Below are 26,983 nucleotides of genomic sequence, written 5' to 3' on the forward strand. Positions count from 1 at the left end.
TCGAATTCAAACTCATGTATTTATTTGCCTCGGCGGCCCAGAGTGAATTAAAAGGTTGCTTTTCACATACAAGGATTATCAGAATACATTAACATGTCTGTTTTGTACAAAGGATCAACAAGGTTTGCATCTCAAAACCCCAACATGTACATACAACAGTCATTGTTAACATCAATGAAAATAGAGAACCTACTGTAAGCCCTTTTCATATGAGTAAGCCTGGTTTCTAAGATAAGTATCTTTACATTCTATTCTAACCAACCATGGGGCCATCCAGCTTACTTACATGAAAATCAGCCGACAGCATTCTCTGGGTTGGGAGCGGGGAGCCGCAGACCTGGGGCGGTCTGGGCTCCTGAATTAACACTGTTTTGCTCTTAAATACTATAATTTCCCACCAATAGTAGCACATTTTAATAATACGTTTGGTCCAATCCGGTTGGTTCTTCTGTGGGGGTTGGTGTCAATGGCCCCCTCCTCTGGGCTGTGGCGACGTGATTGGACAGAGAGGGGGGGGGCCTGCCTGTGGCCCCCGTCGGTGTCTCCTCTGAATGCATATAACTGTGATAACTATACCAGGATTCTTAATTCTAAATATCTATATAGATGTTTTTATTGGTTTCTTTATAGAGTTGTCAATCCAATCAAAGCCAATCCAGTATCATGCTTTTTCATTTAAATTTGAAACATGTCCTTATTGATTAATGATCTTTAGTCCTGTCTTATACTATCAGAGCCAGTTATCTGGTCTCTGCTGTCGCTGCTGAAATCTGCTAACAGTTGTCTGTGACTTTTCAGTTCCTTTGTTCTAGTGTTGAGTGCATCTGCTAGTGGGGGTTGAAATAACTGTTCCTGCTGTTATCTGATGCAACTAGAATCGTTCCTCATTTAGCCCTGCCACCCACTCTGCTGCTAAAAAGTATACAAGGCATAATATTATGGTTTTCTAATTATTCACACATATTAGTTATGAAATTCAAGGTCAATATCACCACATTCCTCACTTTGGCAATTATTATTGTCATAAATAGTACATTTGACTTGATTTTCTATACATACTAACCATACAACATAATAACAAAAATCATAATTTTTTTTAAAATGTTCTCAATTCTTTTTTTTTTCACATTTTTTTTTCATTATTCTTTGGTACATATCATCAATGAGTTTTTGCTCCTCAAGGCAGAGGCCCACTTTTTAAACAACAACTTTTGGGTTTGTTGAAAACAATAAAACAATTTTTTAATCTACAAATTACACATTAAAATTAGTGCTGTCAGGCGATTAAAAAAATTAATCTAATTAATTACAGGATTTGTAATTAATTAATCTAATTAATCGCATTTTAATCGCATAACCATTTTATGCCTGATATTCTATATTATATAATCATATTTCAAATTGCATGTGTCCGGATGGCAGAATTCAGTACTGTATCTACAAAACCTTCTGTTTAATCATCTTCCATCTATTAATTTGCTTAGATTTTTCAGGTCTGGTCAATTTGAGCATGGTGTTATTCACAGTCAAAGATACAAAAAAATTTATTGATATTCTCATTTGGTTCATTACAATTTACTCAAAATAAAATTTTCATTCAATCAATCACCGCGCAGATTGATTGATTGAATGAAAATGTTATTAACAGATTGCAGAATGGGTACAATACAGTACGGCACACAATTGTTAAGGGGATGCAGACCAGGGAATCCATTCTTTGTGGATCTAGCCCACAGTATTTCTGACACTGGGAATACATTCCCTGAGATAGATCTCCCTAGAATCAGATACCAAGAACATGCAAATGGACCATATTAAAAAATAAAAAAAGTCTGTAAATGTGTATTCTACATTATTATGGAATGAATGAGATACAAAAAAAATATTATATAAAAAAAAAAAAAAAAAACTTTTTTTTTTGTAATTAATTTTGAGTTAATTTTCATAACGCGATAATTTGCTGTGTAATTAATTAATCTAATTAACGCGATAAACTGACAGCCCTAATTAAAATATAATAAATCACAAATTTAAAACCCAATTTCCTTAATCTATATGAACGTCTGTTCCCACACTCCTTTACATGATCTGGTTTGAGAGAAAATTAGTTATCACAATATTTTCACTTTACATTCATTTTTTCTTCTCCTGTTAATTATTTTCTTTCCTAAGACAGCACAATCACATCTGCATAATCCATCAATTGGTCTTCTCATCTATCCACCCCCCTTATGACCATATCATGGTCATATAACCCTACTTCCTCGTCGTCACAGCACCAGTCGGGCAGGGAAGGCGGAGAAACACCCAAGGAGAAAAAAATGTCACCACCTCCTCACTTTGACCATAATCTACCTATGTGTATGCTTCTACCCTGCGTTGTGTTAACCTATCCGCCCTCTGCCTGCGCCTTCTACCAAATCACATGTGCACAAACAGAGACCATCAGTAGCTACTGTTCAGTTACCCCCCGTTCTCCACACCAACCAAATTTCACATTCCACAGAGGCCCTTGCTCACCTTTCCTGCACAGTTCCAGACCGGCCTTGCCTCCCCCTTCCCCCCATGCTAGCCAGCCTCAGCCGTAGCAACTTTTGTAGGCCTGCGATCCCGTCATATTTTGACCTATGACTGTCCTTCCTCGGATTTTACAGACGGCTCTCTCAGCCTGGACGCTTCCCAAACCTGTGTCTGTTTTCACAAATCAACCTGGCCTCTGTTCTCGGGGTTATGATGAAGGAGGGGCTAGTGTCCACAAGCGACCTCTTTCCACAATCTAATAATTTTCCACAGGAAATAACTGAACAGGTTCACTCCACTGTGTCGTAATCTAATGGAATGTATTCATACCAACATTTATGACTCCTCTACATGTGTCGTTCCGCATTCCCCCCTCGACTGAATCTGTGAGGGAAAAAAACACAAAGCAAATCCTTTTACACAATATGTCAAATTTTTTTTAAGAGAAGCCATCGATAATGCATATGCAAATGTGATGGAACCACTTAGCTTTTGCCGTCATCCTGTCCCGACGCCTTACTCCTGCCACCAGCTCTCTCCCCTCTCACCCAGACCATGAAAAGCAGTTGAGAAATAAAAACAAAAGACAAATAATTAACAAAATATCCCAATAAACACATCCTTCAACCACATGTTTTGCATCTCCACATGTGAAATCACCATTCATACCTAAAACAGCAAAGCAATAAAAAGAACAAGCACCAAACATTAAAATTAAAGGTTTTTAGAAAGGAAAGAAAAAACCAAAATAAACCAAACACATCCTCCTATTACACACGTGGCAGACCACTCGTGAATGCTCCATGCATACCAAGAAAATATTAAAGGAATAAAAAGAACAAGCTTCAAACTTCACATGCACACAACCTTTTCACTCATCATCATCACACAACCGTTCCATTCAAACATGTTTCACGCTCATCCACACATTTTCTTCAACACATAACAGTGGCTGTTAACTTCTAAAGACATTCAAAAGAAATAAATTCAAATGAAAGTAATGATTAAAATTAAAACACCGCTATGGCTTATACCAAAAGTGGTCAGTTGGCTCACCAAAAGACCTACCATCCTGTCTATTGTTAGGCCTAACTAGATAACAGACTCGGTCTACTATCTGTCATCCCCAGCCTCAATCATTCACTAAAAAGAAAAAACATAGACAATAACAGACCACACTCATCATTCCCAGCCACTCCGATCATTCCAACCACCATCTCTTCCAACATATAACACACATCTCATAAACAAATACTTTCACGCTTCGACCCTTTCAACCTGTTAATCAACCACAGACAAGACACTGGACAAGACACTGGTTAGTTTCCCTTCCTGCTCTCAACCTCAGGCTAATCCAATATACTCCACTTAGACTCCTACCCACTGTCAGAAAGAGTCTAGGAACTCCCTCTCAACGATAGAATCTCAAAGCATTCCTAGTACCCAGAGAGTCTACCGCTATTCCCTCTAACCAAATAATTAGCCATTAAAAAGTCATAATCCAATTGAATGATTATCTTAATGATTTTTCTTGCTCGCCCTTCTCAGCTGTTTCCTGAATTAGCCCCCTGTCCCATCTTCCTGTATTTCTGTAACTATAATCACGTTCTACCACTCCTCGTCTTACCCTTCAAGTAATTTACCTCTCCCTAACCTATGTGCTTTGGGTCACCTTAAGCTATTACATTTACCAGACAAACATACAATTTGTGTACTCTCCCTCATCAGGTCTGCTTAATCGACACAGCCTCCTAAACTTATGACCGCTTGTATCACCATTTCTCTGTTCTCTATACTCTGTTCTCTGTTCTCTGTTCTCTGTTCTCTGCACTCTGTTCTCTGTACTCTGTTCTCTGTTCTCTGTTCTCTGTTCTATGTTATCTGTACTCTGTTCTCATCACTCTGTGGTATCATCACTCTGTGTTATCATCACTCTGTGGTATCATCACTCTGTGGTATCATCACGTTATCATTACTCTGTTATCCAGCGCCTCCTAACCCCAGCTGTCCCTAAATATGACTTAATAACCAATCGTCGAGCCGCCGCTTTTTAAACAACAACAACAAAATAAAAAAGTACCATCCCCCTGTTCGCAAGGGCCTGGCACGGCCTCCTGTGTCTAAATAACCACACAATACATCAAAAGCTCATGATTGTATATTTACTGCACAACAAGCGCGATCCCTTTACCGTTGGACAGTCTAGCTAATCACCACTCCACCATTCCTGTACGCAAAGGCTATATTCACCCCGGGCCCCAACCAGTGGCTACACAACCAGCCTCCATCTCTCCCCTGGTCCTCCATCCAGACAGCAAAACCCTGCACTGCAAACCCCTTAATGAAACGCATCAACCCCCGGCTTTTTTCCTGGATGTCCCCAACGTGCAAGCAGGGCCGTGGCTCTGAGCAGCCAGCCACACAAACCTCACCGCACATCTCCAGGGGGGGCACAACAGAGCGGGTCAGACAGGCACCATTTCTGTCGTATAATCCTATACAAAACCTAAGGTTTATTCACAGTACAAGGAGGTTGCTAACTGGAAGGAGGAAAGGATCATAAGTGATAGAATTTGGTCTCCTCATCTGACTTCCAATATAGCCAGCAAGGAATAAACGTGCAGCCCAGACCACAGAGTTCGAATTCAAACTCATGTATTTATTTGCCTCGGCGGCCCAGAGTGAATTAAAAGGTTGCTTTTCACATACAAGGATTATCAGAATACATTAACATGTCTGTCTTGTACAAAGGATCAACAAGGTTTGCATCTCAAAACCCCAACATGTACATACAACAGTCATTGTTAACATCAATGAAAATAGAGAATTTTACTGTAAGCCCTTTTCATATGAGTAAGCCTGGTTTCTAAGATAAGTATCTTTACATTCTATTCTAACCAACCATGGGGCCATCCAGCTTACTTACATGAAAATCAGCCGACAGCATTCTCTGGGTTGGGAGCGGGGAGCCGCAGACCTGGGGCGGTCTGGGCTCCTGAATTAACACTGTTTTGCTCTTAAATACTATAATTTCCCACCAATAGTAGCACATTTTAATAATACGTTTGGTCCAATCCGGTTGGTTCTTCTGTGGGGGTTGGTGTCAATGGCCCCCTCCTCTGGGCTGTGGCGACGTGATTGGACAGAGAGGGGGGGGGCCTGCCTGTGGCCCCCGTCGGTGTCTCCTCTGAATGCATATAACTGTGATAACTATACCAGGATTCTTAATTCTAAATATCTATATAGATGTTTTTATTGGTTTCTTTATAGAGTTGTCAATCCAATCAAAGCCAATCCAGTATCATGCTTTTTCATTTAACTTTGAAACATGTCCTTATTGATTAATGATCTTTAGCCCTGTCTTATACTATCAGAGCCAGTTATCTGGTCTCTGCTGTCGCTGCTGAAATCTGCTAACAGTTGTCTGTGACTTTTCAGTTCCTTTGTTCTAGTGTTGAGTGCATCTGCTAGTGGGGGTTGAAATAACTGTTCCTGCTGTTATCTGATGCAACTGTCTCTAGAATCGTTCCTCATTTAGCCCTGCCATCCACTCTGCTGCTAAAAAGTATACAAGGCAGAATATTATGGTTTTCTAATTATACACACATATTAGTTATGAAATTCAAGGTAAATATCACCACACATGTATATTAATATCTCTCTCTGAATGCATATAGGTATTTGTCCAGAGGGCTGGGTCAGACATTTATTGTGCCTAACCCCTCTCTCTCTCTCTCTCTCTCTCTCTCTCTCTCTCTCTCTCTCTCTCTCTCTCTCTCTCTCTCTCTCTCTCTCTCTCTCTCTCTCTCTCTCTCTCTCTCTCTCTCAGGTCCCTGTCCCCCAGCTGGTGTCTCGGTGTCTCTACAGTGTGAGGGGAATGTGGGTTTAGTGTCCTGGCTCCCCTCTCTGTCTCAGTATCGGCTCTCCATGACCTGGCTTGTCACAGCGACAGCTGACGGAGGCCACGCCCACAACTGCAGTAGTAACTCCACCCTCTGTTCCCTCAGCGACCTGCACTGTGGTCAGAACTACGTTGTCACGGTGACCACGATAGAGAGGGGCTGTCACAGCTCACCCAGCGAGCCCCTCACTCTCAGAACCGGTGAGAGACCAAGGTCTTTAGAGGAAAGGGTCTAGACGTTGACAACACATGATATTAGTCAGTCAGTCCAGCAGACTATTATTCAGGTGTATCCTGAATAATATCACAATATTAAAGACAGAATACTAGAGTATCCTGGATGATATCACAATATAAAAGACAGAATACTAGAGTATCCTGAATAATATCACAATATTAAAGACAGAATAGTTGTATCAGCAAATCCCAAACGTCATCAGCCGCGATCAAAAACGGGGTAGAACTTTTCAGACGCACCTTTTCCAGCAAACAATTAATTCAGTTGAGTCGTATCAAGTTCAGATGTTGTTTAATTGCGATCCCATCGATCTCCAAACATAGGACGCACAACTCCAAAACAAAAGCGAATGAACAAATTACAAAAACAAACTGCGAATATTAACGTGTGTGTGGCTTGTGGTGTGGTCGAAAAACGGTATGATTGCCCCATCTTTTCCAAATCAAAACTGCCCTTGTTCCCGGTAGACATCCACTTTAAACACCTGATAATTACCACCTGATAATTATCATTAATCAGCGAACCATTAGGCCTACCATTTCCATACCAATAGGGGGAGCAATCATTCCAAATGACCAGTTTAACAGTCTGACTGCTTGGGGGAAAAAGCTGTTCATAAGTCTTGAACTCTTCGCATGTATCTCCTCCCTGAGGGAAGGAGCTGAAAGAGGTGATGTGCTGGGTGAGACTGGTCCTTGATAATACACTTGGAGCGGTGAAGGCAGCGGGAGGTGAAGACGGAGGTGATGTTTGGTAGAGGAGTCCCGACGATCCTGCCTGCCGCCTTCACCACCCTCTGTAGAGCCTCTTGCTCTGCCTTTGTGCAGCTGGAGAACCACACAGACACACCGTAGGTCAGCACACTCTCAACCGCACAATGATAAAATGATAATAGAAGTGTATCCTGAATAATATCACAATATGAAAGACATAATAGAACTGTATCCTGAATAATATCACAATATGAAAAAAAGAATAGCAGTGTATCCTGAATAATATCACAATATGAAAGACAAAATAGCAGTGTATTTAAAGGTACAGTATGTAGCGGCACGGTGGTGTAGTGGTTAACACTGTCGCCTCACAGCAAGAAGGTCCAGGGTTCGAATCCCGCTTGGGGACCAGGTTTCCATGATGCCAGTTACCCAGGTGGGGTATCTCCCAGGCCTTTCTGTGTGGAGTTTGCATGTTCTCCCCGTGCTCGCAAGGGTTTCCCCCCCCGATAAGATAAACCCAATGGAAAAACATGCACAACAACAAGATCGCTAACGCTGTGGCGTCCTTGACGAAGACGGACAGGAGCACTTGGATTGGTCCCCTGGCGCGGCTCACGTTGCGCCTGTCTGCTCCCGGCTGCCCTTGGGGGGGAAGGACGACGGGATGGGTTAATCGCAGATACGCATTGTATGCATGGTTCGCATGTGTGCCAAATGGTGACCTCGGAGCAGGTCCTAAATTATAAAATTATATTAGCATACAGTCATTGAGAGTCTCATCTAAAGACCCCATTTAATGTTAACCTCTCTTCCTCCCTCTCTCCATCCCCCCTGCCTCCCTCTCTCCCTCCCTCTCCCTCCCCCTCCCTCCCTCTCTCCCTCCCTCTCTCCACCCCTCTCTTCTTCCCTCTCTCCCTCCATCCCTCTCTCCCTCCTTCTCTCCCTTCCTCTCTCCCTCACTCTCTCCATCCCTCCATGCCTCCCTCCCAGCTATCTGCCCACCCTCTAACTTGGTTGGAGTGACAGATTGTGGGACCAATGACATCACCATCAGCTGGGCCCAGAGTGCAGGGGGAGGTGTCGCCTACACCCTGTATTTAGCTAACAGCAACAGCTCAGTGAGCGGGACGTCCCACACCATGACGGGGTTACAGTGTGGACAGAGGGTGGCTGTGTCTGTCACAGCCCAGGACAGTGTGTGTGTCAGTGCCCTCAGCCAGGCAGTATACATAGATACAGGTAATCAATATGCATACATATAGATAATCAATATTCATACATACAGGTAATCAATATTCATAGATACAGATACTCAATATTCATAAATACAGATAATATTCATACATACAGGTAATCAATATTCATAGATACAGATACTCAATATTCATAGATACAGATAATCAATATTCATACATACAGGTAATCAATATTCATAGACATTGATACTACAGACAGTGTCCTTCTACTGAGAGGAGCAGCCTCGATATAGACCAACTAAATGGTATGTTATCTAGCCTAGATCTAGACCAACTAGATGCTATGTTATCTAGCCTAGACCTAGATCAACTAGATGGTATGTTATCTAGCCTAGATCTAGACAAACTAGATGAGATGTTATCTAGCCTAGACCTAGATCAACTAGATGGTATGTTATCTAGCCTAGATCTAGACAAACTAGATGAGATGTTATCTAGCCTAGACCTAGATCAACTAGATGGTATGTTATCTAGCCTAGATCAACTAGATGAGATGTTATCTAGCCTCGATATAGACCAACTAGATGAGATGTTATCTAGCCTAGATCTAGACCAACTAGATGAGATGTTATCTAGCCTAGATCTAGATCAACTAGATGGTATGTTATCTAGATCTAGATCAACTAGATGGTATGTTATCTAGCCTAGATCAACTAGATGGTATGTTATCTAGCCTAGATCAACTAGATGGTATGTTATCTAGATCTAGATCAACTAGATGGTATGTTATCTAGCCTAGATCAACTAGATGGTATGTTATCTAGATCTAGATCAACTAGATGGTATGTTATCTAGATCTAGACCTGTCCATGTGTCTCCAGCTCCATGCAGCGTCTCCGGCCTGGAAGCAGAGGCTCACTGTGGCTCCAACAGAGGCAACATGACCTGGGAGCTCAGCGCCGGAGCTCTCACCTACATCGCCACGGTTACCGGCTCCCATGGCCACGTCACTTCCTGTTCCTCCAATACTTCTTCCTGCTCTGTGCAGCTGGACTGCGGACACCAGTATTCAGCAGCAGTGGATGCTTCAAACACTGCATGTAACAGCAGCACAGCAGCTAGGATCAGATTCAACTCACGTAAGAAGACATGGATGGATGAACAGATGGATGGATGAACAGATGGATGGATGAACAGATGGATGGATGGATGGATGAACAGATGGATGGATGGATGAACAGATGGATGGATGGATGAACAGATGGATGGATGAACAGATGGATGGATGGATGAACAGATGGATGGATGGATGAACAGATGGATGGATGAACAGATGGATGAACAGATGAACAGATGGATGTATGAACAGATGGATGAACAGATGGCTGGATAAATGTATTAATGGATGGATGGATAAATGTATTTATGGATGGATGGATAAATGTATTAATGGATGGATGGATAAATGTATTAATGGATGGATGGATAAATGTATTTATGGATGGATGGATAAATGTATTAATGGATGGATGGATAAACAGATGGGTGGATGGTGTATTGATGGATGGATGGATAAACAGATGGATGGATGGTGTATTGATTTGATGGAGGGTGGGTGTTTGGGTGGATGGAGGGAGGCAGGGAAGCAAGGATGATTGGATAGATGATCAATCAATCATCAATCAATAAATAAATATTGCCCCCCCCCCCCCCCAGCCCCCTGTCTCCCTGGTAACATCCATGCAGACCTGGACTGCGTAGCGAACACGTTTGCTGTGCAGTGGAATAAGAGCGAGGGTGAGGTGGACCACTACTCTGCCATCGCCATCGGCAGTGACGGCTCCCAGGTCAACTGTACCAGCAGCACCACGGCCTGCGACATCACCAGGCTGCGCTGCGGCCTCACCTACAGCATCGCCGTCACCACATCAGCCGTCGACTGTGGCAGCATCGATGGCTCCGACTACCAGATACAGTCAGGTAGCAACACGTCTATTAGCCTGTATGGCACCTGATCCTCTCACCACAGCAATATTCAGCCATCATTCCATATTATGATCATTACATGTGATTGTTATGTGATCATTACAATTGTTATATCTGATGTGTGGTCATTGCATGTAATCATAGTTTTTTGTCCTTTGTTCTTATTTGAAAAACACAGAAATAAAGTTGTATTGCTGTGGTTAATGTTTTAGATGTAGCTAATGTTTTATTGCTGTTGTTGTGAAGGGCCAGATTAAACCGAATATATATATTTATTATATATATATATTTAATTGTATTTGTATATTCTCTAATATTCCCTGATATCCCTTGTATATTCCTTGTACAATATGCATTGAATATCCATTCTAGCCTACTGAACATCCCATAATAGTCTCCATTCTACTATTGGTCGAGACCTTGGTGCCAGGCTGCCATACCCCTCAGACCCAGTTCAAACGTACCGCTCAACATGTACGAACAAGTCCTAGTTCCGCGTAGGAATCTGGCTACCGCACCACTAACGGGACTATTTGTTCATAGTGCGTATATATACTGCGCTACTAAAGTAGGACTTTCTTTTCAGTCCAGTTTCTTACCCTCCAATAGAGTCACAGACGTAAAGCCTCCCCGCGACGCCACGTGTGGGAGTAAGGCCAAGTTCGCCTACCATCGGTATTGAGACATCGTGTATATTAATATTTGAATAGTCATATTTGGCACTATATCGTCGAGTTGGACGTAGTCTATTAAGCTAATAATAGTCTGTTAATATATAGTGCTTCGTACGGTGAGAATACTACCGTAGTCAGTACCCCATCGTTTCGGGCAGAGAACTGGCTGCTTATCCAGGGTGGTTGACCCCACGTGAAGCTGCACCCGAGGAGCCCCAGAGCCGACGAGCGAGTGGACCTGTATACCGGATTATTCTACCGACGACAGCCTGCCTTCCCAGGCACGGATTATGCTTTGTATACGTTGATTATTCCATGGATAAAGACCCCCGACACTGCCGTGTGTTGGAACCCCCCCCCCTGGAGAGGACGCAAGGTGAGGAGACGCTCTGCAAGACGAGGTCGCTTCACGTCTCTCCTCCGTGGACCGGAGGACGCCGGGCCACAAAGAGTCCACCTGCTTTCATCTGTGGTCCAAGGATCGCCGGCGCATTGAACGGCACTACAGTGGGTTCACCTGGGATACCCTTGGCCGGATGAGGCAGCCGGACTCTACCCCCCCCCCCTTCCTACTCCTGTCGGCTTACAAGCGACCGGATTAACCCCCCCTAGTGTATCCAGTATATAATCATTGAAGTATCATTGCTGTTATTCCTTAAACTATTCCAGGTCGTATATGTACCACCTGCGCCTTCAGAGATTGGACATTCTCTATTGATATACCGACGAATACTCTTGCCATAAAAGTGCATACTAATTCCCATTCATAAATGTGATTGATTTGATTAAGTGCTTGCTCTACACACCATCGCTGTGTAGAAATAAATACCTATTTCTAATTCGTACATTTGTGTTGGATCCGTTTCATCTACGTGACAGTGTTCATCATAATATATTTATGCCGAGTACTGGGTGGCCGAATATTAAGTACAAAGGTAGTGGTAGTAAGTATCATATTTAGTAATACAGTCAGGGAATTGTACCCCTCAGTTACAATTGGTCCTTCGAGCCGGATGGTAATTAGTGTAATATTAATATAGTGTTATTAATATTGAAATGGCCTATGATGAACACTCCACGAAACGATCCTCCTAACCAACGCCCGCAGCGCGAACGACGGCTCCCTCAGTACTTAGAGGCTTACGCTGTCAGTCAACAACCTAGTCTTCTACTAACAGTAAACGCGGTAAAACTAGAAAGTAAAAGTATGTCTAACCCCAACGCCCAGACTACCCCGACCATAGAGGCCCCTACGGGTTCTAATGTAACTGACCAAGTTCACGGTGGGGACCAGTGGGAACCAGACATGACTTCACACCCCGCCAGTACTGAAGAAGTAGTCCCCGATGAGTCCCGGGAGGAATACAACGCTACCGAGACAGAGCTCGGCACGGAAGAAGACGGGGGGAGCACCGTGGAGATAGAGCTCCAAGGCTCCGCAAGGAGTACCCCGAGGGAAGGCTCCCCTATACAACCGCCTTCTCCCAGCGAGGCAGAGAGGACCCTACAGCAGGCCTTCCTCATCAGCCTGAACGCCGCTGCTGAACGCGACCAACTGCAGATCCAGCAGCGGAGCGAAGAAGAGCATATACGTCTAGAAATAAGACGCATTCAGAGGGAAGAGAATGTGGCCCGAGACCGAGCAGACAGCCAGCGAGCAGCTGCTGGTGCTCTACGGGACGCAGAGCGCGACAGACAGCAAGCGCAACTAATAGAACAGCTGATCAGACGGACAACACCCTCTCCCTCCGCCAGAGGCTCCAGGAACTCGTCTAGACACACCTCCAGGGCGGCATCCCCTAGCCGAGTAAACAACCCTGAACTTGACCAACAGACGAGGTCTATACCCCCCACAGACCACCTCCCCCCACCGGTCCAAGCGAGACCTAGCAACCGGGAAGGAGCAGCATATCCTGTGGAGAGGCTAAACCAGAGACTACAAGCACTGGATGACCTAACTGAAGACGAAGAGGAAGAGGAGGAGAACCACGCCCGACGACAGCACAGTACTCTACCGGACCAGGAGGTCCGGTACAGCCCAGGCTATACTCCCGCGGAGCTGCGCTACAGACCCCCGACTCTATACACGGGTGAGCACGACGCACGACCCGCACCGAGGAACAGCACCTGGACAAGCGGGCCATGGTACACTGCCGGTACCAGCCCATACCAAGGAGCGGGAGGAGACTCGCCTAGGAGGCCTCTCCCCCAACGCTCGCCGATGTATCCACAGTCAGCGTCATACATTGGCACGCCTATGGTACCCGACTTCACCCAAGAGAACCGGGCCCAGTATACAGAACTCCGCATGTGTCTGGAGACCATGTTGGTGGATGTATTGGATGAACGCCACAAATACGCCATCCTACTGAAGCACTTAAAGGTACCCCGCGCACATAATATAGCGCTCGCCTACGCGACTTCCACCACCCCATACACAGCAGCGCTGGTAGCATTGGACCAGAGGTATGGGCGCATATGGGATTACGTGATCCAGGAGATCCGACACATCGACCGCTTACCCCCAGCAATAGACAATCGAGCACTGGACGACCTGTCCATCAGAGTGCAGTCCCTGGTAGGGATGTTGGGAGCGCAGAGAGAGAAGGGGAGGCATGAACTTTACGCCAACTCAAATGTGGAAAGGATCTTGGAGAAGCTGCCGCCCGCTCGACAGGAGCGTTTTAGGCGGCAGAGAGACCACCGAGATCCGAATGGCCCCGAACCGAACCTCCTCGATCTAGCAGACTTCCTGGCGAGAGAAGTCAGCAGCCTACGGCTAGATACATTCGGACGGAGCACCCCTGGCTCCAGAGAAGGAACCAGACGACTAAATGATGGAAGAAGATCGGTGACTGTGATGCACCAATCGGAGTCAGTACCGAGCAGCAGGAGCCGCAGTACCCCCTCCAGAACGGAGAAGTGGAAGATAGTGTGCCCCTACTGTGAGAAAGAACACTGGCTACTAAGCTGAACGCGGAGGAAGCAAGTCAATGGATAAAGTCCAACAAGCGCTGCTTTCGCTGTGCGCGCTCACACATGGCAGCCGAATGCCGCTTAAAGAAAAGGTGCACCAAGTGCGATGGAGCCCATCTGGACATACTTCACGACAGTAACAGACGGCGCCCTTCACCCGCACCATCCAGCAGCAAAGCGAGCGTCATGTACATCGATCCCGCCAGCAGCAGTGGAGCCCGAGTACTCCTAAAAGTAGTGCGTGTGACACTAAGCTACCAGAATAAAGTCCTGGACACTTACGCCGTCCTCGATGACGGGTCAGAGAAGACCCTTCTGCTCGCCTCCGCTGCGGCCCAGCTAGGGCTGCGGGGAAGCGAAACCCAAATGACAATTCGGACAATAAGACGAGATTTGAAGACGATAAAGGGCGAGAATGTCTCATTCTCTATCGCAGCAAGCGGCCAGCCTGAGCGACGGTACCAGATTACAGACGCTTTCACCAGCCAAGAAATAGGACTGTCGCGGTACACATACCCCGTCGCCAAGCTGATGGAGAAATATGCACATCTGCGCAAGTTACCGATCCCGCTCATAGACAATGCTATGCCGACCCTGTTGATAGGCTCCGACCATGCAGACCTCATTGTCCCGATAGACCGGGTTCATACCGGACCCCGAGGCTGTCCTGCAGCAGTCGAGACCCGTTTGGGATGGACTCTCCAAGGCCCGCTCGCCAAATCTCTCAGCCGAAGTACAGCCACTAGGTGTCTCCACTCCCGAGTCACGGAGGGAGAAACCGCACTCCTGCAACACGTAGAGCGGCTATGGACCTTGGAACAAATGCCCTTTAAGAACGGAAAGAAAGACATTCGCTCTAAAGATGACATTTACGCCATTCACCTCCTCGAGACAGGGACCAAGAGAGTCCCGGTCAACGGCGTGTTGAGATACGCCACGCCACTCCTGCGGCGAGAAGGAATGCCTACTTTCCACGCCAAGACAGACGCCACAGAACGGTACCTGCTGAACACGGAGCGGCGCTTAGCCAAGAACCCCGCCCAAGAGAGTGTATACCGCGCTGAGATTGAGAAGCTCATCACAGCGGGACACGTCACAAAGATGGACATTAAAGAGGCTGACCAGACCACTGAATCGTGGTACGTGCCTCACCACAAGGTCCATCACAACGGTAAAGACCGCATAGTATTTAACTGCAGCTACCAGATCGGATCCCAAAATCTGAATAAAGAGTTACTGCCCGGTCCCACACTCGGCCCCTCCCTACTCGGCGTTCTACTCCGCTTCCGCCAGGAAAAGGTGGCCATCAGCGGGGACATTAAAGGAATGTTCCTGCAGGTGAGATTAGTAGAGGAGGACAAGCCCCTGTTACGGTTCCTATGGAGAGAGAAGCCAGGAGATGAGCACCCAGCCATCTACCAATGGGAAGTCCTCCCCTTCGGAACGACGTGCAGCCCCTGCTGTGCTACATTTGCACTACAGAAACATGTAGCAGAGGACCCAGCAGCGGACGAAGAGGTCCGACACAGCGTAAAGAACAGCTTCTACGTAGACAACTGTCTACAAAGCCTTTCAACCCAGGAAGAAGCCGAGGCTCTCCTGATTAAACTCTGCGCCTCATTGATCAAAGGCGGCTTTGATCTCAGGCAGTGGGCCAGCAGCGATCCGCAAGTACTGCGCAGCCTCTCCTCCGAGGACAAGGCAGCCAGCAGCGAGACCTGGATGGCTACAATCCCGGGAGAAGCCCAGGAGATGACCCTGGGATTGGTGTGGCGATTCAAAACAGATTCGCTTCACTACAGACACAAGCCCCTGACTACGGAGCAGGGAAGGCCGGCGGCGGCGCCGACCACCAGACGGAGTGTGTACACAACACTCGCCCGACAATATGACCCGCTAGGATGTATTCTACCGTACACCACCAGGGCAAAAATGATTGTACGAGCATTGTGGGACAAGGACCAGGGCGGGCACGACCCCATTCCCGCACACCTTGCATCCACCTGGAGAGAGTGGGAGATGGAGCTCCACTCACTCCCAGGCGTTAATATGCGCCGAAGCTACTTCCCACCCACGGTGAGGCCAGAGACATGTAAAATGGACTTACACGTCTTCAGTGACGCCTCAGAGGTCGCATACGGATTAGTAGCCTACTTGCAGGCCCAAGAAAGGGGGGGAGAGATCTACACAGCATTTGTCCTCGCCCGCTCGAGAATAGCCCCACGCAAGCAACAATCTATCCCACGTCTAGAGCTCTGCGCAGCCCTAGCCGGAGCGCACCTAGCCACGCTCATCCAACGTGAGCTCACCATACCGGTGTCTAGAACAATCCTGTGGTCAGATTCCACGACAGTACTCGCCTGGATCAAATCGGACTCATGCAAGTACAAAGTCTTCGTGGGAGTCAGAGTCACCGAGATTCAAGACTTAACCGAAGAGTTAACCGGAGAAACAGAGTGGCGCTACGTTGATACAAAACAGAACCCAGCTGACGTCATCACCCGGGGGATGCCCCTGGATGACCTCACCCGTCACAATGCTTACAGTGACGGCCCCGCATTCCTAAGACTCCCGGAAGGACAGTGGCCCATGCCTATCCCGAGGGAAGCAAGTCCAGAGGAGGTGGAAAATAAGAAGCCTGTGTTCTGTGGATTGAGCACTGTTATCTCCGCAGACCCCAACACACTCCTGATGGGGCGGCTAGATCCCGCGTTACCCCAGACAATGTACCGGCCTGAAGAAGCGAACGGCCGACGAATGTGGAGGTACAGCCAAGTATTAGCCGACAAGTTTTGGAGCAGTTTCCTACTGCACTACCTACCGTCTCTACAGACCCGCCAGAAGTGGGTAAAGGAGAGAGACAATTTGACAGAAGGAACAGTCGTCATGATTATTGATCAATCACTGCCCAGAGCTATGTGGCCGGCCGGCCGCGTAAGCAAAGTGATCACCGGTGCCGACGGCAAGGTCCGAGCAGCTGAAGTGCTCGTCCAGGGTCGCACTTACACCCGTCCCGTGGCGAGGCTCATAGAACTGCCCCGACTCCCAGACACAATCGATGATGACCATGACCCTATAACCCTATGACTTTGTGAAGTTGACTGACCCCTACAGCAAACCCTTATGTGTAAATAGACAACGCGATTAATCTGTCCCTGTTTAACTGATTAGGTCTGGGACCAATCAGGGGGTGGCTGTTGTGAAGGGCCAGATTAAACCGAATATATATATTTATTATATATATATATTTAATTGTATTTGTATATTCTCTAATATTCCCTGATATCCCTTGTATATTCCTTGTACAATATGCATTGAATATCCATTCTAGCCTACTGAACATCCCATAATAGTCTCCATTCTACTATTGGTCGAGACCTTGGTGCCAGGCTGCCATACCCCTCAGACCCAGTTCAAACGTACTGCTCAACATGTACGAACAAGTCCTAGTTCCGCGTAGGAATCTGGCTACCGCACCACTAACGGGACTATTTGTTCATAGTGCGTATATATACTGCGCTACTAAAGTAGGACTTTCTTTTCAGTCCAGTTTCTTACCCTCCAATAGAGTCACAGACGTAAAGCCTCCCCGCGACGCCACGTGTGGGAGTAAGGCCAAGTTCGCCTACCATCGGTATTGAGACATCGTGTATATTAATATTTGAATAGTCATATTTGGCACTATATCGTCGAGTTGGACGTAGTCTATTAAGCTAATAATAGTCTGTTAATATATAGTGCTTCGTACGGTGAGAATACTACCGTAGTCAGTACCCCATCGTTTCGGGCAGAGAACTGGCTGCTTATCCAGGGTGGTTGACCCCACGTGAAGCTGCACCCGAGCAGCCCCAGAGCCGACGAGCGAGTGGACCTGTATACCGGATTATTCTACCGACGACAGCCCGCCTTCCCAGGCACGGATTATGCTTTGTATACGTTGATTATTCCATGGATAAAGACCCCCGACACTGCCGTGTGTTGGAACCCCCCCCCCTGGAGAGGACGCAAGGTGAGGAGACGCTCTGCAAGACGAGGTCGCTTCACGTCTCTCCTCCGTGGACCGGAGGACGCCGGCCCACAAAGAGTCCACCTGCTTTCATCTGTGGTCCAAGGATCGCCGGCGCATTGAACGGCACTACAGTGGGTTCACCTGGGATACCCTTGGCCGGATGAGGCAGCCGGACTCTACCCCCCCCCCCCCTTCCTACTCCTGTCGGCTTACAAGCGACCGGATTAACCCCCCCTAGTGTATCCAGTATATAATCATTGAAGTATCATTGCTGTTATTCCTTAAACTATTCCAGGTCGTATATGTACCACCTGCGCCTTCAGAGATTGGACATTCTCTATTGATATACCGACGAATACTCTTGCCATAAAAGTGCATACTAATTCCCATTCATAAATGTGATTGATTTGATTAAGTGCTTGCTCTACACACCATCGCTGTGTAGAAATAAAGACCTATTTCTAATTCGTACATTTGTGTTGGATCCGTTTCATCTACGTGACAGTGTTCATCATAATATATTTATGCCGAGTACTGGGTGGCCGAATATTAAGTACAAAGGTAGTGGTAGTAAGTATCATATCTAGTAATACAGTCAGGGAATTGTACCCCTCAGTTACAGCTGTGGTTAATGTTTTATTGCTGTGGTTAATGTTTTAGATGTGGTTAATGTTTTAGATGTAGTTCATGTTTTAGATGTGGTTAACACTTTAATCGCCATGGGTTAAATTCATAATTTACCATCCCTCGCCAGCTCTATTTGTCTATGGAGAAGTTCCCCTTCTTTGCAGGGCTATAACTTTTTTAATTATATTGCTACATTGCCATTATTATGGCCCATTCAATGTCCTATATGTATTGTTCAGGGTGTAGCAACGTTAAACTTTTTCATTCACATATTCATACTAAAATATGGTCTAAAGTATGTTTTTATCGTTTTCTGCAGCTTTCTTCAGAACGTGATTTATAGCCCTAAATGCATTATATTGATGATCAAATACAGTTTGGTAGGAATCTGTGCGAGATGAAAAATTTCAACTGGACTTCTAGAATGATCTACGTATGATCTGATGATGACCGGATGGGCGGGGGATCGTTTATAATTCCGTGGGCAGCGTTAGATGATTCATCCAGAGTGGGTCATATATTCATCATAGCAGTTTATATGGAATACGTTAGAAAATAACGCTGAATCTTACCGTATGTTCCTTGCGCCGTTGGACGATCAGCGTGGAGTAGACCGTTTTCGATTATGGGATGTTGATCCTGATGAACCATTTCCAGGTTGTATAATACTATATACGTCCAAATAACGTTGTTTATTGAGTTAGGGCGAGCGATTGATCATCCAGTGTGTTGAGATGGAGTCCGGCTACCGATCGCGAGTGCCCTGAGCACATATGGATGAGTACTTCCTGTTTGGCGCGCCCCTCCCTCTTGGCCGATCTGCCGATCGGCCACCAGATGGCGCTCTCGAACCGTTAGACAGTTGAGTGGAGCTCACCAGTACATCTCAGGGCTCCGGAAATGATTGATTTCGATGACAGATTTTTGAAATATTGACATCAAAGACGAGTTACGGCGTCTTCGGCAGAATGAGCATGGCTAGGAATGACGTCTTAACTCGTCCCCGGCGATCATAGTGTTAATGTTTTTATTATTATGAATAATAATAATACAGTGGCTCTGGAGGTAGAGCAGTCGTCTGGTAATCCGGAGGTTCTCGTTCGATTCCCGCTCCTCTTGGGCAGCGTGTCGATGTGTCCTTGAGCAAGACACTTAACCCCTAATTGCTCCCGATGAGCAGGTTGGCACCTTGCATGGTTACCTCCGCCGTCGGTGTGTGAATGTGTGAGTGGATGGGTAAAAAAATGTGAGTAACAAATTGTAAATCGCTTTGGATAAAAGCGCTATATAAAAAAGCAGCCATTTACCATTATGTGGTAAATGTTTTAGATGTGGTTAATGTTTGTATTATGTGGTTAATGTTTTAGATGTAGTTAATGTTTTGGTAACACTTTATAATAACACTCAGTTATAAGACCTTTATAAGGTATTTGTACTTTAGTTAGTTCATGAACTAATCATGAACAAACCGTAAATTATTATTAAATCATTTATAACTATATTTGTATAACATTTACAAATGAGTTCTACATTATTTATAACTCATTATCAACATTGTTTGTACTTCATTTGTTCATCATTAAATAATGTTGTTTAATGTGTAGTAACACATTTGTAGATGCTTTGAAAAATGGATATGAAAAAACGACTATACTGTACCTCCATTTAGTTGTTCATGTTCAACAAATGATTTGTAAAACATTCTTAAAAGATCTATAAATCATTTGCAGATGTTATTGTGTGCCCTAATCTAAAGTGAAGACTATTCATCATTAACAAATGTCTAATCGTTTGTTTATTTGTGGACTTTTATGAATATACACGAAGCAATTACCAGACTTGTCTTTTCATGTTTAACCAATTATTTGTTAAGACATTCATAAAACATCTATAAATCATTTGCAGATGCTATTGCATGCCCTAATCTAAAGTGAAGGCTATTCATCATTAACAAATGTCTAATACAGTTAATTATTTGTTGACTTTTTCATCACCTGTTACAAATGTTGTAGACAGCTTTCGGATACACCCTTCTTTGTGACATCAAACAGTGACATAATTAGGACTATAGATAAATACAATCTTATTAACATATAAAATACATGTGTACACATAACATATAGTGTAACCTGGGGGACACTAGGACCCAGGAGTACCCTGCCCAGGTATTGCCAGAGTATGCAGAGGAAGTCTCACGTGAGTGAGACTTGACTTGATGCGTGTTGCCGTCTGTTTGAATGGAAGCACGATATACATTAGCAGAGCCAAGTTATTCGTGCTGACCCACGCTTTTAAGGTATGAGCAGGCTAAACACCTTTTTTGTTGGTAAATCTATTCCATCATTTCCGACCTACAACTCTTATATTTTGTGTAGACGTACAGTACTTGATGTGGTGGGCGCTAACGTTACATTTGAATGATCATGTTGCTGAGTTGGTTACCAAATCCAAAGCCTCCACCTGTTCCCTTGACCCCATTCCCACAACCCTCATCAAGGCATGTCTCCCTGTTCTGTCCCCCATCATTACTTACTTTACTTACTTATCCTCTTCGTCCCGGTTGGGGCATAAGGCCGCAATCATACACTGCCACTGAATCCTGTCTCGTGCTTTGGCCTGCGCTTCGTCCCAGGAAAGACCCATCTCCTTCAGCTCCATCACTGTCCTTCGCCAGGTGTTCTTTGGTCTACCCCTCTTTCTCTTCCCAACTGGGGTCCATCTCAAGGCAACTTTGGGTAACCTTTCATTGGGCATCCTCAATACATGACCGAGCCATCTAAACCTCTGTCTCCTTATTTCAAGGGACATATGCAAGCTGTCTGTCTTCTTATAAAGTTCCTCATTCGAGATTCTATTTGGCCAAAAGATGTTGCAGATCCTACGTAAGCAGCTATTGTGGAAGACTTCAACCTTTCTCATATCCTGTTTTGTTACTCTCCAGCACTCAGAGCCATATAGCAGGACAGACTTAACATTGCTGTTGTAGAGCCTGAGTTTGGTTTTAAGGCTATATTGTTTAGACTTCCAGATGTTGCAAAGTTGGCTGAAAGCACCTCTTGCTTTGTTGAGACGCGTCTTGATGTCTTTTTGCGTTCCACTTTCACTGCTTATGAGGCTTCCGAGGTATGTAAAGTCTTCTACACATTCCAATGCCTCTCCATCGATGGTGATTGGAGGTGCTGTTGGGGCATTGATGCACATCACCTGGGTCTTTTTCTGGTTGATGTAGAGACCAGTTTGCTTTGCATAATTGCTTAGCTGGTCAGACTTCTCCTGGAGGTGGCTACGAGTGGATGACATGACTGCCAGATCGTCTGCAAAGTCAAGGTCTTCCATAAAGGAGAACAGGGTCCATTGGATTCCACAGGGATGGTCTGATGTAGTTTGACGCATAACCCAGTCGATGGTAATCAGGAACAGAATAGGGGAGAGGATGCAGCCTTGTCTTACTCCAGATTTAATGGGAAATGACTGTCAAGGTGTTATCAAGGATGACACTGCATTCAAAGTGTTCATAGAACCCATCATGGTTAACATTATTAACACCTCCTTAGCGTCTGGCAACGTCCCCTCTAGTCTCAAAATGGCTGCAGTCACCCCCATCCTAAAAAAACAAGGTTTGGACCCGGATAAACTCAACAACTACCGGCTGATCTCCAACCTTCCTTTCCTCAGTAAGATCTTGGAAAGAGCAGTTGCCGCCCAACTCCACCAACACATGTCCAACCATGAGCTCTATGAACCCCTTCAATCCGGTTTTAGAGCCAATCACAGCACATAAACTGCCCTAATAAGAATCACCTCCTCATTGCTGCTGACTCTGGACACATCAACATAAAAAAAACTCTCTACCTGTCTGCTGCATTTGATACAGTCTGCCACACTCCCCTTATGGACCGCATATCTGACTGTCTCAGCGTCACTGGCACAGCTCTCTTCTGGCTCCGGTCATATCTCTCAAACAGGAAACAGTTCATCACCATCAACAACTCCAGATCCCCACCTGCCCCAGTCAACCAAGGAGTTCTGTCCTTGGCCCCCTCCTTTTCATAATTTACATGCTTCTCCTTGGCCAGATCATCCACCAACATGGCCTCAGCCTTCACTGCTACGCTGACGACACTCAGCTCTATGGCTACACCAAACCCTCCACACAGCTCCCTCCCCAGTCCCTGTTGAACTGCCTGCACGACATCAATACCTGGATGTCATCAAACTCTCTCAAACTCAACAGCAACAAAACAGAGCTCATGGTTGTGGCTTCCAAGGCACTGCTCAGGAAGGTTGGGGATCTAGTCCTCACCATCGATGGCTGCTCCATTCTCCCCTCTTCAGAAGTCCGCAACCTAGGTGTCATTCTGTCACTAAATCAGCCTTTTTTCACCTCAAGAACATTTCAAGACTCCGGCCCACTTACTGCAACAGAGTCCTATCCGGGGTGACCCACAATGAATGAAAGAATCGTTTTATTTTCGGTCTTTGTTTACAGATAAATCAAAAACACTGTGTGTGGACTTTCAAAAGGAAAATTAAAAAATTAAAAAAATCACAAATGTACATATTCAAAGTAATCTCACACACAAAATCCAAACTCAATGACCGAAAAAACAAATAGGCTGAAGCACATGCTTATTTTTGCCTATCCTTTACAATTCTTAAAAACTAAATATACTTTAATATAAGAAAGAAAATGTAAAAATATGCTGCAAGATATAATTTTTTTTCTTTTTCTTTAAGAGAAAAAAGAAAAGAGAAAATAAATGTTTGATGTTTTACTCAAAACTGTACTCCTGAATTATTTTATCCTTCAGGGCCTTTTTAAATCTCCCCTGAGACTATTCCACAATTGAACTCCCAAAATTGAAACACATCTAGCTTTTACATTAGTTCTTACCTTTTATATGTTTTAAGAATACACAACCCTCTTAAATTATACTTTCCTTCTCTTGGTTGAAAGAGACATTGAATACAAGCTGGTAGGTTCTTACTCTTAGCACGAAAAATGATCTCCAAGGTTTTTATCTACAAATTTTAATGTGCAGGACTTTATGAATAATGGATTTGTCGATTTAAGATAACTAGCTTTATTTATTATTCTAATAGCTCTTTTCTGTAGTTTAATAATAGGATCTATATTTGTTTTATAAACATTCCCCCAGACCTCAACACAATATGACAAGTGAAAAATACAATATATGCAAACATTTCTGGTTTAACAGCTCCCTTGTTTTGTACAGAATGCCAACAGATTTGGCTAATTTACCTTTGATATATTGTATATGTGGCTTCCAACAGAGTTTGTGATCTATAATCACACCTAAGAATTTTGTTTCATATACTCTTTCAATTTCGGTTCCATTTAAATTCAGTTTAATTTCACAGTCGGTAGGAACACCACCAAATACCATACATTTTGTTTTGTTTTCATTAAGAGACAACTTATTCCTATCAAACCATTTCTTTAACTTTATCAATTCCCTTTCTACTGTTTTCAATAATTATTTGATGTCCTCCCCTGAACAAAGCCCTGGATAGGCTCCAGTACGTTCAGAACTCTGCCACCAGGGTTCTCACCTGCACCACACCCTGGCAGCACATCACCCCCACCATACACCTTCACTGGCTCCCTGTAAAATCTTGTGTCACTTTCAAGATCCTCCTGCTCACATATAGATCCCTACCCACCACTGCCCCTCAATACCTATCCGACCTTCTCCACACCTACACCCCCTCCCGGAATCTCCGCTCCTCTGACACAGGCTTACTTACCATCCCACAAGGCAGGTTGTGGACCTTCGGGGACGGGGCTTTTAGTGTCGCTGCCCCCACCCTTTGGAACTCCCTCCCCATGGACAACCGAAATGCTAATTCTCTTGTCCACTTTAAAAACCTGCTAAAGTCCTACCTCTTCACTCAGACCTATGGTCTCTGATGCTCCTGAGCATCCTATTCATTCTGTTTGTTCTATTTAGTTTTGTTCTGTTTTTGTTCTGTTCTGTTTGCTCTGTTCTGTTTTTGTATTTTGTTTCTTAGTTTAGGTCCCCGTTATCCCCCCCCCCCCCCCCCCCCTCCCCCTTTTTATTGTAAAGCGTCTTGGGTACGTGAAAGGTGTTATATAAATTCAAGCCATTATTATTATTATTATTATTATTATTATTATTATTATTATTATTATTATTATTATTATTATTATTATTATTATTATTATTATTATTATTATTATTATTCATGTTTTTATTATGTGGTTAATGTTTTGTATTATGTGGTTAATGTTTTTATTATGTGGTTAATGTTTTGTATTATGTGGTTAATGTTTTAGATGTAGTTAATGTTTTTATTATGTGGTTCATGTTTTTTATTATGTGGTTAATGTTAACCCATAGTATGAATGTTTTTCTCAGCTCCCTGTCTTCCAGAGAGTCCTACTATAGATGTGAACTGCAGTAGCCACGAGGCGGTGGTGAGTTGGCAGAATGCAGGCCCCGACCAGCTCCATGTGGTGTCAGCAGTAAACAGACAGGGCCACATCTCCACCTGTAACTCCTCCTCTTCATCCTGCTCCTACACCTCGCTGGGCTGTGGAGAGGAGTACACTGTGACAGTAACAGGTCACACAGAACATTGTCACAGCCAGCCAAGTACCAGCACCAACCTGTTAACAGGTACTCAATACTACTACTACTACTACTACTACTACTACTACTACTACTACTACTACTACTACTACTACTACTACTACTACTACTACTACTACTACTACTACTATTACCACTACTGCTACTCCTACTACTACTATTAATCCTACTACTACTACTACTACTACTACTACTACTACTACTACTACTACTACTACTACTATTACCACTACCAGGGCCGCCTGGGAGAAATGCGAGGCCCTGTGCGAGATTTAACGCGAGGCCCCCCCCCCCCCCCCCCCCCCAAAAGGTTAAAAAAAAATCATGCGGGGCATGATACAGTCAACATATAGCAAAAGAGAGAGCGAGAGAGAGCTCCCGTTCTACAGTCAATATACAGTGTACAGAGAGAGAGAGAGAGAGACACATTGGAAAGAAATTGAAATGCTATTTGGCCCTAAACAGAGAGTACACAGTGGCAGAATACCTGAGCACTGTGACTGAAGACCCTTGAGCACAGCCTAGCCATCGAGAAAGGCCGCCATAGGCAGACTGTGTGTGTTAGAAAGAGAGAGAGAGAGAGAGAGAACATGTGTGTTTGTCATGTGTGTGTGTGTTAGAGAGAGACTAGAGCATGTATGAGAGATCCAAAAGGACAAAGATCAACACTTAAATCCAAGAGAGAGAGAGACACATTGGAAAGAAATTGAAATGCTATTTGGCCCTAAACAGAGAGTACACAGTGGCAGAATACCTGAGCACTGTGACTGAAGATCCTTGAGCACAGCCTAGCCATCGAGAAAGGCCGCCATAGGCAGACTGTGTGTGTTAGAAAGAGAGAGAGAGAGAGAGAGAACATGTGTGTTTGTCATGTGTGTGTGTGTTAGAGAGAGACTAGAGCATGTATGAGAGATCCAAAAGGACAAAGATCAACACTTAAATCCAAGGGAGAGAGAGAGAGAGAGAGAGAGAGAGAGAGAGATAGAGAGAGAGAGAGAGAGACACATTGGAAAGAAATTGAAATGCTATTTGGCCCTAAACAGAGAGTACACAGTGGCAGAATACCTGAGCACTGTGACTGAAGATCCTTGAGCACAGCCTAGCCATCGAGAAAGGCCGCCATAGGCAGACTGTGTGTGTTAGAAAGAGAGAGAGAGAGAGAGAGAACATGTGTGTTTGTCATGTGTGTGTGTGTTAGAGAGAGACTAGAGCATGTATGAGAGATCCAAAAGGACAAAGATCAACACTTAAATCCAACAAGAAGAGGGTCTATACCAGAGAAACCAAAGCAGCAAGGAGCCAATGGCCGACATCAGCTAAATAGGCTAGCCAGGTACTGTGACACCAGGCCACACACAGCTTTGGCCAACGGCCCAACGCTACCCAAGCTACACAAACGACCAAGACATTCACACACAGCACATGTCGTATCTCCAAATGTTGTGAAGTAGCATATGTTTTGCCTGGAAAAAAACATCGTTATTAACAAAACATTCGGGAGGGGA

The sequence above is a fragment of the Notolepis coatsorum genome (genome assembly GCF_963971535.1).
Source record: "Notolepis coatsorum genome assembly, chromosome: 3".
Lineage (NCBI taxonomy): Eukaryota > Metazoa > Chordata > Actinopteri > Aulopiformes > Paralepididae > Notolepis > Notolepis coatsorum.